Below are 15,035 nucleotides of genomic sequence, written 5' to 3'. Positions count from 1 at the left end.
TAGTGGTTCCTTGGGAATTGGACATAGCACTACCAGAGGACCCAGCTATACCACTCCTGGGCATATACCCAGAAGATGCTCCAACATGTAATAAGGACACATGCTCCACTATGTTCATAGCAGCCTTATTTATAATAGCCAGAAACTGGAAACAACCCAGATGTCCCTCAACAGAGGAATGGATACAGAAAATGTAGTACATCTACACAATGGAGTACTACTCAGCTATTAAAAACAATGAATTTATGAAATTCTTGGGGGAAATGGATGGATCTGGAGAATATCCTGAGTGAGGCAACCAATCACAAAAGAACACATATAGTATATGTCAGCATTCTGTATAAACTCCACCCCCACAGATACCTGGCAGCAGCCAGGTATGCTCCTCCCCCATGGTTACCTGGCAAAGGTCAAGTAGGCCTGGCCCTATAAAAGGGGCTGCTTGCCCCCTCCTCTCACTCTTGCTTCTCCACATTGCCTCTTACCCACTTTCTCTGCCTCTCTCCCCATTTCCTTCCCCCCTCTCTCCATGTGGTCACGGTGGCCCATACTTCTCTACTCTTTCCTTCTTCTGCCTTTCTCTGCCTCTACTACCCTCTTAACTCCTCTCCCCATGCCCTAAATAAACTCTATTCTATAAAATACTGGCGTGTGTCTGGTCCCTCAGGAGGAGGGTATGCCTTGACATGGGCCCGCCAAGGCACCCCCTTCCCCCACACCTTGCCAGAACATATTCTTATAGCTCTTTCTCTTTTTATTATCACAACAGTGTACACTCTCTGATAAGTGGATATTAGCCCAGAAGCTCGGAATACCCAAAATACAATCCACACACCACAAGAAACTCAAGAAGAAGGAAGACCAAAGTGTGTATACTTTGATCCTTCTTAGAAGGGGAACAAAATATTTCAAACAGTTTTTTAATTCAGGTCAATTTTGTAGGTGTTTTCAACTCTCATTACTTCCCACATTGCACTAAAACTTTTTTACTTTCCCCCAGACTCATCTCATTAGACAGCTATGGTCCATGTTTTCCCTTTCTCTTCACTCACCTGTGTCAACACAAGGCAATGTCTGAAAAACACTCTAGCAGAAGTGACTGTGTGCCACAGTATATGCTTCCCTTCTCATATTGCTGGGGCAATTCTCTAGGGAAAAGTGCTCACGTGGACCTTTTGAAAACAAAGGTGGGCTGGAGAGATGGCTCCATGGTTAAGAGTACCGACTGCTCTTCCAAAGGTCCTGAGTTCAAATCCCAGTAACCACATGGTTTCTCATAACCATTCGTAACGAGATCTGGCTTCCTCTTCTAGAGTGTCTAAAGACAGCTACAGTGTACTTACATATAAATAAATAAATCTTAAAAAAAAAAAGTCTATGGCCATACCACCCTGAACGCGCCAGATCTCATCTGATCTCGGAAGCTAAGCAGGGTTGGGCCTGGTTAGTATTTGAATGGGAGACTGCCTGGGAATACTGGGTGCTGTAGGTTTAAAAAAAATGAAAACAAAGGTATTTTCCAGTTCCCATATAACTCATACATATAACTAATACATACCAATGGTGATGTTTTAGTTACTTTTATCACTCTTGGACATGGGCTTTAAACAGTTGTATATTGTCACACCTCCATTGCCACAATATGCAAAATTTTAAGACAGTGTAGGAATAAGAAGCTGATGTGAGAAAACTGAGTCCTCAAGCACAGACTCCAGTTGAGCTACTCTTTGCTAAAGGAATTTTCATTTGGAAAGATAGTCATTGGGAAGATAATGTTATTGTAGTGAGACATGTTATTTTAAGGTGTTATAACTAGCTACCTTATCTAGATAGATGAATATGTTCACAGAAATTTTTTTAATTAGATAACTATAATGTTCTTAGTTGCCATACATTAGTAAAAAATAATCAGGCAAATGAAATAGAGTATCATTTTCTTATCTTTTTCAAACTAGGATAGATTATAATTATGTAGGAATCATCAAATGAAGTTCCTGGAAATACAGGTAGAAATGGATAATACATTCAGAACATACAAAATTTATATCTTTTAAAATTTCTCCATTTTAATAACTATCACTCTATGGCACAAAAATATCAAAAGAAATGTTTTTATTTGAAAGAAAATAAATACAAATAATTAAGGAAATTCCAAAATATGGTAACAAATAATTAGAGCAACAAAACCATTTGGACCAGGACATAGCTCATATTACAGAAATGAATAGGCTTAGCTGTTTGAGTAACCATGTTATGCATAATTCTTTTTTATATAAATCTGTAGGTATCTTAGGAATGTTTATTTTATCCAATTTATATGTCAATGATTTTCCCATTTTTTGCATAGTCAGTCAATTTATTTCGACGAAATTGAATTAAGTGGTGAAAGAAAATTCAATCAAAAAGTTTCCCTCCAGCACTCTATCTTTCCCATAATGCATTGGAAAGTTGTGAGATGAATTTTTTTCGTATGTAAGGTGGTAACAAGTATGAAATGTGTATATCTACTTAGAATAAAATTCTGTGAAGATATATTAATATATGTCAGAGGATAGAGTCTAATAATTAGTTATATTTGTCTTGTCTACTTTAAGAATAGTGATTATTTTCTGCCTGGCCCTTGGTGGTCAGTGTGTTCCATGGACCAACCTTATCCACACCACTTGGAGCTTGTAGGGCATCTGCTGTTTCAGGTTCTGCCCTTCAGGTTTACATATTGAAATTTAAGAAGCTCTGTTCTAGTGGATAAAGGGTGAACTAAAGAGTGGCTTTGATGAGAACTTCAAATAATTTGTAATACTCCTGAAGTTTAAGTAAAGCATTGTTGTGATATAGGACATCTAGGAATAACATAATAATTTGCCCCATTTGTCTATAATATTAAATTTCAGGGCATAGAATTAGATTGTTTTAAAGTCTAGGTGTTATATTGGTTAAGAAGTTTCCAGCTGAAAGCAATAATAGAAAAGAAAAAAAATATGTGCTTAAGTAGTATGTAAACCCAGAAGTACAGGTTAGGGCACGCCTATGTGGACAGACTGCTTGTCTTCTCATTTTCCTGAGTGTCTTCTTGCAGAAGTCAGTACAAAGACCACAGTGAAACTGACAGCTCTTGTAATGATAAAGTTACTTCTAAGACTAGAAGTTTTTATCTTCTGAATAGCAATTAAAAGAAAAACAACTTTCCCCATAGAATTCTCCAACAAATTTCTTCTTGAAGTTACTTTCTTGATTGAAGTTACATGCCTCTCCCAGTCCAGGAATCTAAGAATGTTCTGAAACAATGAAGGCAAGGGAGGGGAAAGTCTTTAGACTGTTGCCTTGGATCATTCTCAACAAGTGTTTCTAGGGTTGTCAATCAGTAACTGGGGTGGGGTAAGAATTATAAATTGAGAAAAGCCATTTATAATGTTGCCATAATTCCAGTTACATTAATTGTATTTTCATATATATTTTCATCCCTCTTGCCACATTGTCCAGTGACCTCATGTTTCCATGTATAATCTTCTCAAACAGGTTTTTGCTCTTCTTAAGAATTATTTTTGCTTACATAAACATCAGACACTTAGTAATCCTTTAAATATATTGGTTCAATTGGGATCTCAAAAACAAAAATGAAAATTCTATGTACAAAATAAACTAGAAATTTTTACTAAGAAACAAATATCATTGTTGTCAGAATTCAAAAATTGCTAAGATTATAATTTTTATGTAATATAGAAATATTACCTTCATGGAATGCAAATGATTTTTGCTATTTTTGCCTTAAATTAAAGAATGAGGTTGGGGAGAAATGCCAAAAGAATTAATTAGGTATAACTATTATAAAAGAACCTAAGAAGGTTATTCATCATTGAAGTTTGTCTGAGTGAATAGAAATGTTATACTAGAGAGAAAGAGAGAGAGAGATTTGCTGCTGTACAGAAATAAGTATCTAACAAGTTCAAGATGCCCAAAGTGAATTGACAAATGGGACCTCATAAAATTACAAAGCTTCTGTAAGGCAAAGGACACTGTCAATAGGCCAAAACAGCAAACAAAAGATTGAGAAAAGATCTTTACCAATTCTATATCTGATAGAGGGCTAATATCCAATATACACAAAGAACTCAAGAAGGCAGACTCCAGAGAACTAAATAACCTTATTTAAAAAATGGAGTACAGAGCTAAACAAATAATTCTTAACTGAGGAATACCAAATGGTAGAAAAGCACCTAAAGAAGTGTTCAACATCCTGTCATCAAGGAAATGCAAATCAAAACAAACGTGAGATTTTACCTCATACCAGTCAGAATGGCTAAGATCAAATACTCAGGTGAAAGCAGATGCTGGTGAGGTTGTGGATAAAGAGGAACACTCCTTCATTGCTGGTGGGAGTGCAAGCTGGTGCAACCATTCTGGAAATCAGTTTGGCTGTTCCTCTGGTAATTGGACATAGTACTACCAGAGGACCCAGCTATACCACTCCTGGGCATATACCCAGAAGATACTCCAACATGTAATAAGGACACATGCTCCACTATGTTCATAGCAGCCTTATTTATAATAGCCAGAAACTAGAAACAACCCAGATGTCCCTCAGCAGAGGAATGTATACAGAAAATGTGATACATCTACATAATGGAGTACTACTCAGCTATTAAAAACAATGAATTTATGAATTTCTTGGAGAAATGGATGGATCTGGAGAATATCATCCTGAGTGAGGTAACCCAGTCACAAAAGAACACACATGCTATGTATTCTCTGATAAGTGGATATTAACCCAGAAGCTCGGAATATCCAAAATACAATCCACAAACCACAAAAAACAAAAAAAAAAACAAATAAACAAACAAACAAAAAAAAACACAAGAAGAAGTATGGATACTTCATTCCTTCTTAAAAGGGGGATCAAAATACCCATGGAAGGAGTTTCAAGGATAATGATTGGTGCAGAGACTGAAAGAAAGGCCATTTCGAGACTGTCCCACCTGGGTATCCATCCCATATACAGTTATCAAACCCAGACACTAATGTGGATGCCAACAAATGCTTGCTGACAGAAGCCTGATATAGCTGTCTCCGGAATGATGATTCTTCAATAACATATGAATATAAATTTATTTCATATTCTGTTATATAAAAATCATAGAGGATCTTGAAAACTTGAATATACAGAATAGATTTTGCTGGTTCAAACCAGCTTGGTGAAGAAGGTCATATTATTGATTAAAATCAGGCTTATGCTGTCTCTATTCAAACTGCATATCAATAGGAATCAGCAATTCTAATTTGTATATAATTAATTTCTTGTGATCTAAGGAAATCATCATATGTTAAGAACACCATCTTATTATTCATGTATGTATTTGGCATTCTGAATCACCAAAAAGTTATTGATCTTCTTTTTGTTTGTTTGTTTTTATTGTATGTTTTCTTTATTTACATTACATGTGTTATTCTTCTTCCCAGTTACTGCTCCAAAAACCCCTATCCCACCCCCTCCCACTACTCACCAATCTACCCACTCCTGCTTCCCTGTCCTTGCATCCCCTTACACTGGAGCATCAAACCTTCCCAGGACCAAAGACCTCTCCTCCCATTGATGTCCAACAAGGCCACCCTCTGCTACATATCTGGCTGGAAATTTATTGTTCTAAAATGAGTACTTCAGGAATATTATTCTTGTGTATTATACTTTACATATGTGGCTGGAAATTTATTGTTCTAAAATGAGTACTTCAGGAATATTCTTCTTGTGTATTATACTTTAAAAATGTAATAACTAAGAAGAAAATTATTTTTTTATATTTTTCTGTACTTCAAGATTTCCTATGAATTCTTAGGTATGGATAGGACCAGAAACAAGAGGTTAATCTCTATAATAGTCTGTCTGCTAATAGAATTGTCTTTGGAAAAAGCAAAAAGATTTAGGGCTCTTTTCCTTTGATGTAAACAACATATGCTTCCTCTATCCAGATGGATTTGTTTTGTGGGTAGTCTGCTTTAAGGTTATATTTGACAGGCTTATGAAGAAAGATAACTGATACTAGAGTTGAGTTATTGCACCTCATATGAATTCATTAATTCTTTCAATTATGTATTCTGTAAGTGGATTTTATCTTTCGCATATAAGTATTTGTTATCTCAATTTATATGTCACTGAAATAGAAACGAAAAACATTTCAAAATGAACAATCCTAAATCTAGTTTGATAGTATGATTCTGGATTACTATTGTTCACATTCTTGATACAATTGTCATTAGATGATATCCCAGATCTCAATACTCTTAGTGGTGGAATGCCTGTTTCTGCCGTACTTTCATATAGGTTAAAAATGATTTCTGGGGGCTGGAGAGATGGTTCAGTGGTTAAGAGCACTGACTGCTCTTGCAAATCCTGAGGTCCTGAGTTCAAATACCAGCAACCACGTGGTGGCTCACAACCATCTGTAATGAGATCTGACACACTCTTCTGGTGTGTCTGAAGACAGATACAATATACTTACATACAACAATAAAATAAACTTTAAAAAAATGATTTTTGATTGTGACTGCAAGTAATTCTGTTTTGATTATGGAGATAAAATGATTATTAACTGTGTATGTGCTATGGACAATTAGTCCAATAAGTGGTTTATGAAGATAATGGAGACCAGTGATGCTACACAGCTTCACAGGGATATAACGTAATCCATTCTCACAATCCTGTATTTCTTTTTAATGATTAGATGACTTGGGCTATAAATACTTCCCTTTCTTAAGAAGAAGGTAGATATGTTTATAGCTTCAAGATAAAATTGAAATTCAAAACATGTCTCAATTACAAGAATACCTGAATGCAATCTTAGTCTTTAAGTACATGTATAGAGTTTTTTTCTCATTTCAACCTGAAGTGATGTGGTTTTAAACTTAGTTTCCCCACCATGTATGTTTTCCATGGTCCAACTCACATATTATTTGAAAATGTGGAAAAATTTCAGGTGCAAGTTATTTGATACAGAGCACTGAGTTTTTGAGCTAAATGGAATTTTAGTGTTCATTTGACTGCATTTCTTCATTTTGCAGATTACAAATTTGAGCAGGAGATAGAGTGTGACATATTTTCAAGGGCAGCTGACTAGCTTTAGAGCAGAACTTAATTTGATCTCAGGTCCATGGCTCCTCTGCTATTGGTAAGCTTCTTTGTCCTCCATACTTTAAACCATTTGCTTGATTACCAGACTTGTGATTTGGCGAAGTGAATATGTACATGAAATAACCTGAATTGATTTTGTATGAGTGAAACACATGAGAGTGAAAAATATTAGACAGCATGGGAAAAACAGGATTTGCAATAACAGGAAAGTGTCTAATACTCAAAGGAACCAATGCTTGGAGAAAATATTATAATCAGACATGATATGCAATAAAAATTACTTGTACATTAAAGCTGCAGTTATTTTTGTCTAACAATGAAATGTTCTTTATGTTTTCTTTCCGATGATCTTTGGTAAAAGAATTGAGCAGAATATGATTTGTTTTATTCTGAAAAATATCATTCATTATTTTTTAAATGTAGTTCTTTCAGTGTTGCTGACCGAATCACAGGACACATATCTGGACTTTAATATTTCCTGATTCAAATTAAATTTTTATTCATGTGTACAAAATGATTTTCTCAACTTTTTCTTTATTCTAGTGTTTCATTTTTATTTTTAACTTTTATCCTTTTCTCAAAGCACTTTTGCTTTACTCCTGTTTATCACCAAAAGACATAAAGAAGCTCCTCAGCTTCATGAAATGTTTTAAATATTCATTAGGGAAAGTAACCTTATACCCAGAAATACTGTCATCATTTGTACACAAAGAAGACAATGTGCTCACTAAATGTTAGCCAATACTAGGAAACCGAAATTGTAAGTTTGCCCAATTGGACCATTAATCTGATGTTTGTATGCTCAGGAGGTGATTCAAGATCAGGTGATATTGGAAATTTCTCCATTTCTGTGACTTCTATTTGATGATGATTAAATACAGGTCAATTCCCTCTGTGATTAAGAAATCACAGATTACAAACTTGAATACTCTAGTTTATAGCCTTTGTAATTGACATATACACATTGGATATAGATATTCACTTTTAAATCAGTTGCTATATATACAACTTGTTGGTACGAAATTACTGGAGAAAGGCTCATACTCATCTAGAAACTTCACTGTCTCATAATAAAGTATATTATTTGTATAATATTTTAAGGGATTTTCAAATTTGGATAACAGAATTTATTTACCTACATGTGAATTTTTTGCTATAGTTCTTGCCAGGGATTATTTCTTATTAAACACTTTCCATCTCTTTGAGACCTGTGTGCAAAGAACTCTAAGAAAGAGGTATATTAGTTTATCTATCTTTGAGGGTTTATTGCCAATCTACAGATGCAAAGAAAATAACATCAGGCTATTGCTATTACATTTTTAGAAATACTACCCATGCAGTAAGATTTCCTGACCTTGCAGGCTAATAAAATATTTTAATGTATAAGAATCAGCCAAGCATGTGGGTGGATAAGTCACTGTGCTAATTAGTCAGCCCTCTCCCAAGAGCTATGTATGACTTAGTGGAGTGTGTTTAGCATCACAAGTAAATCAACATTGTTGCACAGGGAAGCATCATTTCTGAGTCATTTCCATAACTCTGCCACCTTGACTTTTCAATAAAAATTCTCCAAGTTTATGATTCCTAGAGCTTGTAAAAAGAATGGTGGCAGGAAGGAAAATTGATGTCATGCATAATCGTATGATAACCGTAGCGCACTAGCTCTGAGTCAGGATACATTTCAGAGTAACTGAAATAAACATGCAAATATGCAGGCCTGGGCACATAAATGAACAATGGTGAGTAAGTCACTTTTATTGCAGTTGACCTGGTGCCATTATTCTGGCATTTTTGCTATTTTATTTACCCTTGCTACTTTAGGATGTGGGTTGAATAAAAAGAAATAGCAAGATGAATCTATAGCTCAAACTGCATCCTGGGCTGGCATTACGTGGGGCCAAAAAAAGGGAAATCACAATGTTTTTTCTGTGCATCTTCCAAGGAGCAGGGAGTAAACTATTAGTAAAACAATTAACTAATGTCTTGCATGAGTGTACCATCTCAGTTTTAGCTTTTTGTCACAGATTTTGTAATACATTTTGCAAATATTTCTACTCTCAACACAAAATAAACCTACAAGGTATGCCAGAAAAGGACCATTATGATCACCTAAGTATATAGATTGAAAATGGCACACCATAGAATGAAAGAAAATCCATAGATTGAGATGACAACCTTGAAGGTGTCAAGATCTAATACTATGTCTGCCAAGTTCATTGAGTTAATGTGTTTGTGAAGATTTGAGGATGATCAGGGGATTCAAAACCTGAGAGCAAAAATGGTAAACACAGCAGTTCTCTGTGTTGCTTTCTTTTCCCCTTTCACCCTTTATAGTAACAAAAACAAACAACAAAAACAAAAACAGAAGCACCAGCTGTTTTCTCCCCCATTTCATTTTCTTGGCTCTATCCTTCCCAACATGGTTTCATGCCTCTACTCAACTGTAAATATCTAAAAAGAGCAAACAATCTTCACTTTCTTACAGACAGTTCCCTTTGTAAACATTTACAATCTGGTTTCTGATTCTTAGTATACTGAAATTGTCCTCCTGACAGATGCCAATGTCTAGCTGTAACTCCACTGTTTAGTTCTTTGAAACTCCTCAGCCCTCCTTGGGAGCTGTGTAACATTTAGGATCCTTAAAAACTCTCTTGGCTTTGTCTGTCTCCTGTGCGGACATAAATGATGCCACAAGCCCAGGAAGAGCTTTATTTCCCAGTGTTTAACTCATTACTCTAAACTCTTTAAAAGAGGTCTTAAGTTTCTTTCTTTAAATCTTTTTCCCATTTGTCATTTTATACACACTGAGTGGGTTCAGATTCCTTATTAGCTTTTTCAGATTTATTTTCTCAGCCACCACTTTTCCCGTGAATTACTGGTTCCTAGTTCCTACAATCTGTAAGCATATTTATTTGAATTTTTATTTTATTTATTTGAAGCTAACTTAACTTCTCCTTTAACATCATTCCAATTAACACTCTACCACTGATTATATCACTGTATCATAATTAAAGCAAATCTGGACATGTTAGTCTATGACAGTAATCTCAAGACTCAGAAGGCTGATGTACTAGAATTGTGAGTTTGATGCAAATCTAACATCTTGGGATAGATAGGGAGACCTTGTATCTAAAAACTGTGCACATCCTTGTGTGTACATGCACACACACACACACTGACTTAAATCAAAATCATACTTTTGATGCTCTTTCCTTTCCGCTCTTTTCTGTGCTCCTGTTCTTTTCTTGGTAACAGATCCCAGGAGTTAGATAAGGCAAGGAAAGCATTCTTCTGCTGAGGTACAACCCAAGCCCTCATCCATTTCTTTTGGATTATGTTTTCATTCATTTGTATCCTCTCTGTCTCTGTCTTTCTGTTTCTCTGTCTCTGTCTGTTTCTCATTTCTTTCCATCTCATCTATCTATCTATCTATCTATCTATCTATCTATCTATCTATCTATCTATCTATCTATTCATTCATATACCTATCTACCTATCTACATATCTATTATCTATTATCTCTTCTCTCTCTCTTTCCTTCTACTTCCTTTAATTTTCAGTATTTCTTGTGTATATAAGATTTTTAAATACAAAACAGTTCACTTGCTATAATTTCCCAGCTGTAAAACAGCATTTTCCTCTTTTATTAAAAGTAGATTTTTTTCCCACACAATATATCCTGATTACAGCTTCCCTTTCCTGTCCACCTCCTCTCTTATTTAGATCCACTCTTTTTGTCTCATATTAGAATCCAAATAGACTTCCAAGCAGTAAAAAAAATAAATAAATAAATAAAAAATAAAAAGTAACACATTGAAAGTAGACAAAAAACATAGAAGGAAAAGAGCTGAATGTAGAAGCAAGAATTAAGAGATCCACTCATTTGTTAATATAGGAATCCCCAAAATCACTAAACTAAAAACAATAATATATATGCAAATTTACATGCAGAAGACCATGCTCATATGTGTGAAGGATAGTTGTGATGTGTTTTAAATGACATTGTTCATCCACTCTGGCACTTATACTTTAAACTTTCTCTCTCTCTCTCTCTCTCTCTCTCTCTCTCTCTCTCTCTCTCTCTCTTTCTCTCTCTTTCTGTGTGTGTGTGTGTGAAATGTCTGGCTATAAGTCTCTATATTTGGAGTGGGCCTAAAGTCATTTTAAATATTGGTTAGTTACTTTAACAAGCTTTGGATCACCATTGCCTTGTCATATCTTACAGGCATGACACCACCATTGATCAAAGTGATTATATTTGGGTGGCTGTTTACATATCTCTTTTGGTTGCATGCAAAATACCTTCCTTTGCAAAGTCTTTGAACATAGGCATGGAGTAACTATGTAGTTACCAATTTGACTTCTCTGTGTCCAATGAGTTGTGTAGTAATTGGTCCTAGCTGGTGAGACAGCATTTGTATTGGTATGGTATTTTCTGATCAATATCAGGTCAACTATAAACAACCAAACACTTGGAGCACAGGCTCTTCCCTCTGATTGATTAGTATGATGTTGCTGCATTTTCTCCTCATCTTTTGGTTCTTTAGTTCTCAGTTCTTTGTTACTATTTCTACTGTTCTTAAAAAGGTTGACTAGCACAGGGACAAACTCACTCATCAGAAAAATGTCTGTCTATCCTAGTCAGGGCAGCTTGTTGTGGATAATTTTGGGTCAGACATGCCCAGGCAGGAGGAAAGATAAATAACAATGACCAGTGTTTCATGCAACTTGAGTAAGGGTGAGTCTGTCCTTGAAGGGACTTCTTAGGGAGGAATCTTCCATTTGATAGCTCATGTTTATATACAGATATTAAAAGTAAAGTACATTCCACACCCATGCATATAGTCCAATAATCCTGTCTGTCAGTCAGGACAAGGATATACCCATTCCTAATCCTGGAAACAGCTTTCATTTTACTCTAAATTTATAAAAGAAACCCTGAAACAGAACTTAAGTGAGTTCTTACCATATTTTCCTAAGCCTTCTCCATTCTATGTAGAATATTCTATAATGTTACTTCTGTCTGTTACTGTTTAGAGAATATCCTACTGTGCAGCCCTTGTTGATCTAAAATTTAGTATATAGATCCTCCTGCCTCTGTCTCTTTAGTGTTGGAATTAAAGACATTTATCACCATACTCTATACTCTTTTACATTTTCCTTAACATTCTGTTTTATGCAATTCTTTGTTCAAGACATCAAGAATGTGGACATCACATCACAGGACAGACATCGTGTTCTATACATTGCAGAGTCCATTGTATAATGGAAATGTGGGGCTTCATTCAACTAGGCAGGAAAAATGGCTAAATTAGTATATTTCACTTTTTGTGCCTTAATCACATTTCCAAGGTTCTGTAACATGTACATCATTAAATAACAACCCCTGTGTCAGTCATTAATACTTAAAGACTAATATTATTCAAAATTAGAAAGCAAGACCCAAATATTTCAATGTGAACTAGGCTCAATTTCAATTTTCATTTGTGAAGTGTTTTTAAAAGTCCTGATAAACTAAAGTTATTGTCAATATCTAAGCCACTAGAGCTTTGTAGAACAATGTACCTGGAAAGCTAAGTTTGTTAATTGGTACTTATCTGGAAGAAAAACAAACAACTTTTTATATGGCCTCTGTGTGTTTGTGGGTACATGTGTACGTGTGTGTGTGTGAAATGGAAAACAGAACCAACATCATATTCATATCTAGATGGACAGCTGGATATTTAGTCTAAAATTTTAGGCAGTAAAAGTACCCATGTTGAACATGTTTACTGGTGATCAGATACGAAATTTGATAGTTACCCACTACCAAAACCTACCAAACAACCAAACCCACCCCCCATGAACAACAACCACAATAACCCCACAAAAAATGCTTTCCCATGTGTGTTAAAGGAAGATAAGGCTACTGTCTTCAGCTGTCAGTCAGGTATTAATACATATTTGCTGTTTTGGGAACATCAATCTATTAGACTTTCATCCCCTTGTATGAGGGTGCTTATGCCATATGAGCAATCTGATTTATTTAGTATAGACTATCAATTCAATTCAAATGTTTTTGCTTTCCAAATACATACCTCCAAGCACATATAGAATAATATTTGATGAAGTACTTGTATACTTTGTGATATGGTCAACTTAAGATATAAACATAACTACTGCAATGCATTCATTTTTGCAAGCAAAAAAATAGGGCCTTGAAATTACCCTAGGCACAGGGATTGAGATACTAGGTGCCATTATATGGCTTGTGTAGCTCTCTTACTGTGTTGAGTTTGAGTTTTGTGCCAAGGGTTTTATAGTCCTTAGGAGTTAACTACAGTTTGGCTATGTAATCTCCCTGATAAAAGAGTCACATAATTGGTAAAGATCTGTGGTTCAGTTTAGAATTGTAAGAAAAACATTAAATCAAAACTTGTTTGATAAAAAATAATATGATGAAAATAATTACACAGATTTGCATATCAGCGGAGAACTGTAAATTGCAGAGTTAAATTAACTTCTGTGTTTTGTCTTCAGTGTTTTGAAAATATGAGAGCAATGAACTGAGCAATTCAGGGTTTTAATTTCACAAAATACTCTTTTGGAAAAATAAATAGAGACAGTTTTATTGTTGTCTGTAGTTTTCCCTTTCAAGATCAACATTCTTCAATTTACTATTATTGCATACCTGTATCTTGTTATAGAACTTTATCACTGTAATTAAATGAATAATGAGTGCAATAAATATTTAGTAAGTGCATACATAGCACTATGCACAGAGAAAACAAGTTATATATAATTTTTTAAGTTTATTGATTTTTGCCTACACATCACATAACATTCCTGTCTTTTAAAATTTGAAATCCACTTCCTATGAGAAAATTCTTCCTTATTTTCTAAATGAAAGATCAAATGGAAGTCAATGTTTTTAACATGTGTAACTAGCATTAGTTTTCCTCCTCATGATTCCTTAACCAGTCCACCAATATCCTTTTAAATCTTTTAAATCACCCTTGCATCTCAGGATCCGTTTCTGAACTCAGGATACTATGAACTCTTCTTTCTAAGAATGTTTGTATGTATGAGTATGCGTGTGTGTGTGTGTGTGTGTGTGTGTTGTCTCTGCTAACATATCCAAGCCTCTTCAAAATTTATGTATCCCCATAAGATCAACATTACTTTTAGAAAACTTTTCTATTTACAGTATTGAATCACTAAGGCCAACAGAAATTGTCCTGCTTCCATTATTTTAGAGACACTTTAACATATTTTACAAATCCATTTAACATCCTTAATCATCATCTACTTACTGAATTTCTTTATGTGATCTGCATATTTGTGTTCCCCCAGGACTTGAATATGCACTGGACAGGGACATAGAGCATGGACTGAACAACGTCTACCTTCCATTTAACAGTCAGGTGATAGGGAATTATCTAATCAAGTGTGAAGGGATATGAAGATGTCACAAAAAAGCAAGAGCATTGAACAATAGTGTACATTTCAACCTTTAGCTGATAAGCAGGTAAGGTTTTACTTCAAGGTAAAATTTTAGAAAAGAAGTGAGGCCTCCATGAATAGGGGAGACAGGAAAACACTTGTATGTTTGAGGAACAGCAGAGATGCTAACACATTTGAAATAGTATGAACTGCTGAAAAATGCCTGGAAAAGTTTTGGAGAAATAATTCTGGCCCAGATCATATAACACTCTGCATGCAATTTAAAAGGCACCACTGTCTTTCATTGCAAATGTACAATTAGTGCCTCATGCAGACTGGCTGAATGTATCCTCACAAGTAGAAAATCATCCTGGGAACAGGATGCACTGGGAACAGAATAGAGCAGAAGACACTGGAAACAAAGATATTATAGCACATGTTTGTGGATAATGATAGCTTAGATGATGCCTTGATGAGATGGGAATTCATTCTG

General features: G+C 35.1%; 1 non-coding gene across 1 annotated transcript; it reads left to right on the top strand.

Annotated features, from left to right (window-relative positions):
* Positions 1-1,373: 1,373 nt before the first annotated feature.
* LOC116071557 lies at positions 1,374-1,492 on the top strand. Its single transcript, XR_004110967.1, has one exon. It is a non-coding gene; the product is annotated as a 5S ribosomal RNA (ribosomal RNA).
* The last annotated feature ends 13,543 nt before the right edge of the window (positions 1,493-15,035 follow it).

The sequence above is a fragment of the Mastomys coucha genome, unplaced genomic scaffold (genome assembly GCF_008632895.1).
Source record: "Mastomys coucha isolate ucsf_1 unplaced genomic scaffold, UCSF_Mcou_1 pScaffold22, whole genome shotgun sequence".
NCBI lineage: Eukaryota > Metazoa > Chordata > Mammalia > Rodentia > Muridae > Mastomys > Mastomys coucha.
This window is presented reverse-complemented; position numbering and strand designations above follow the sequence as displayed.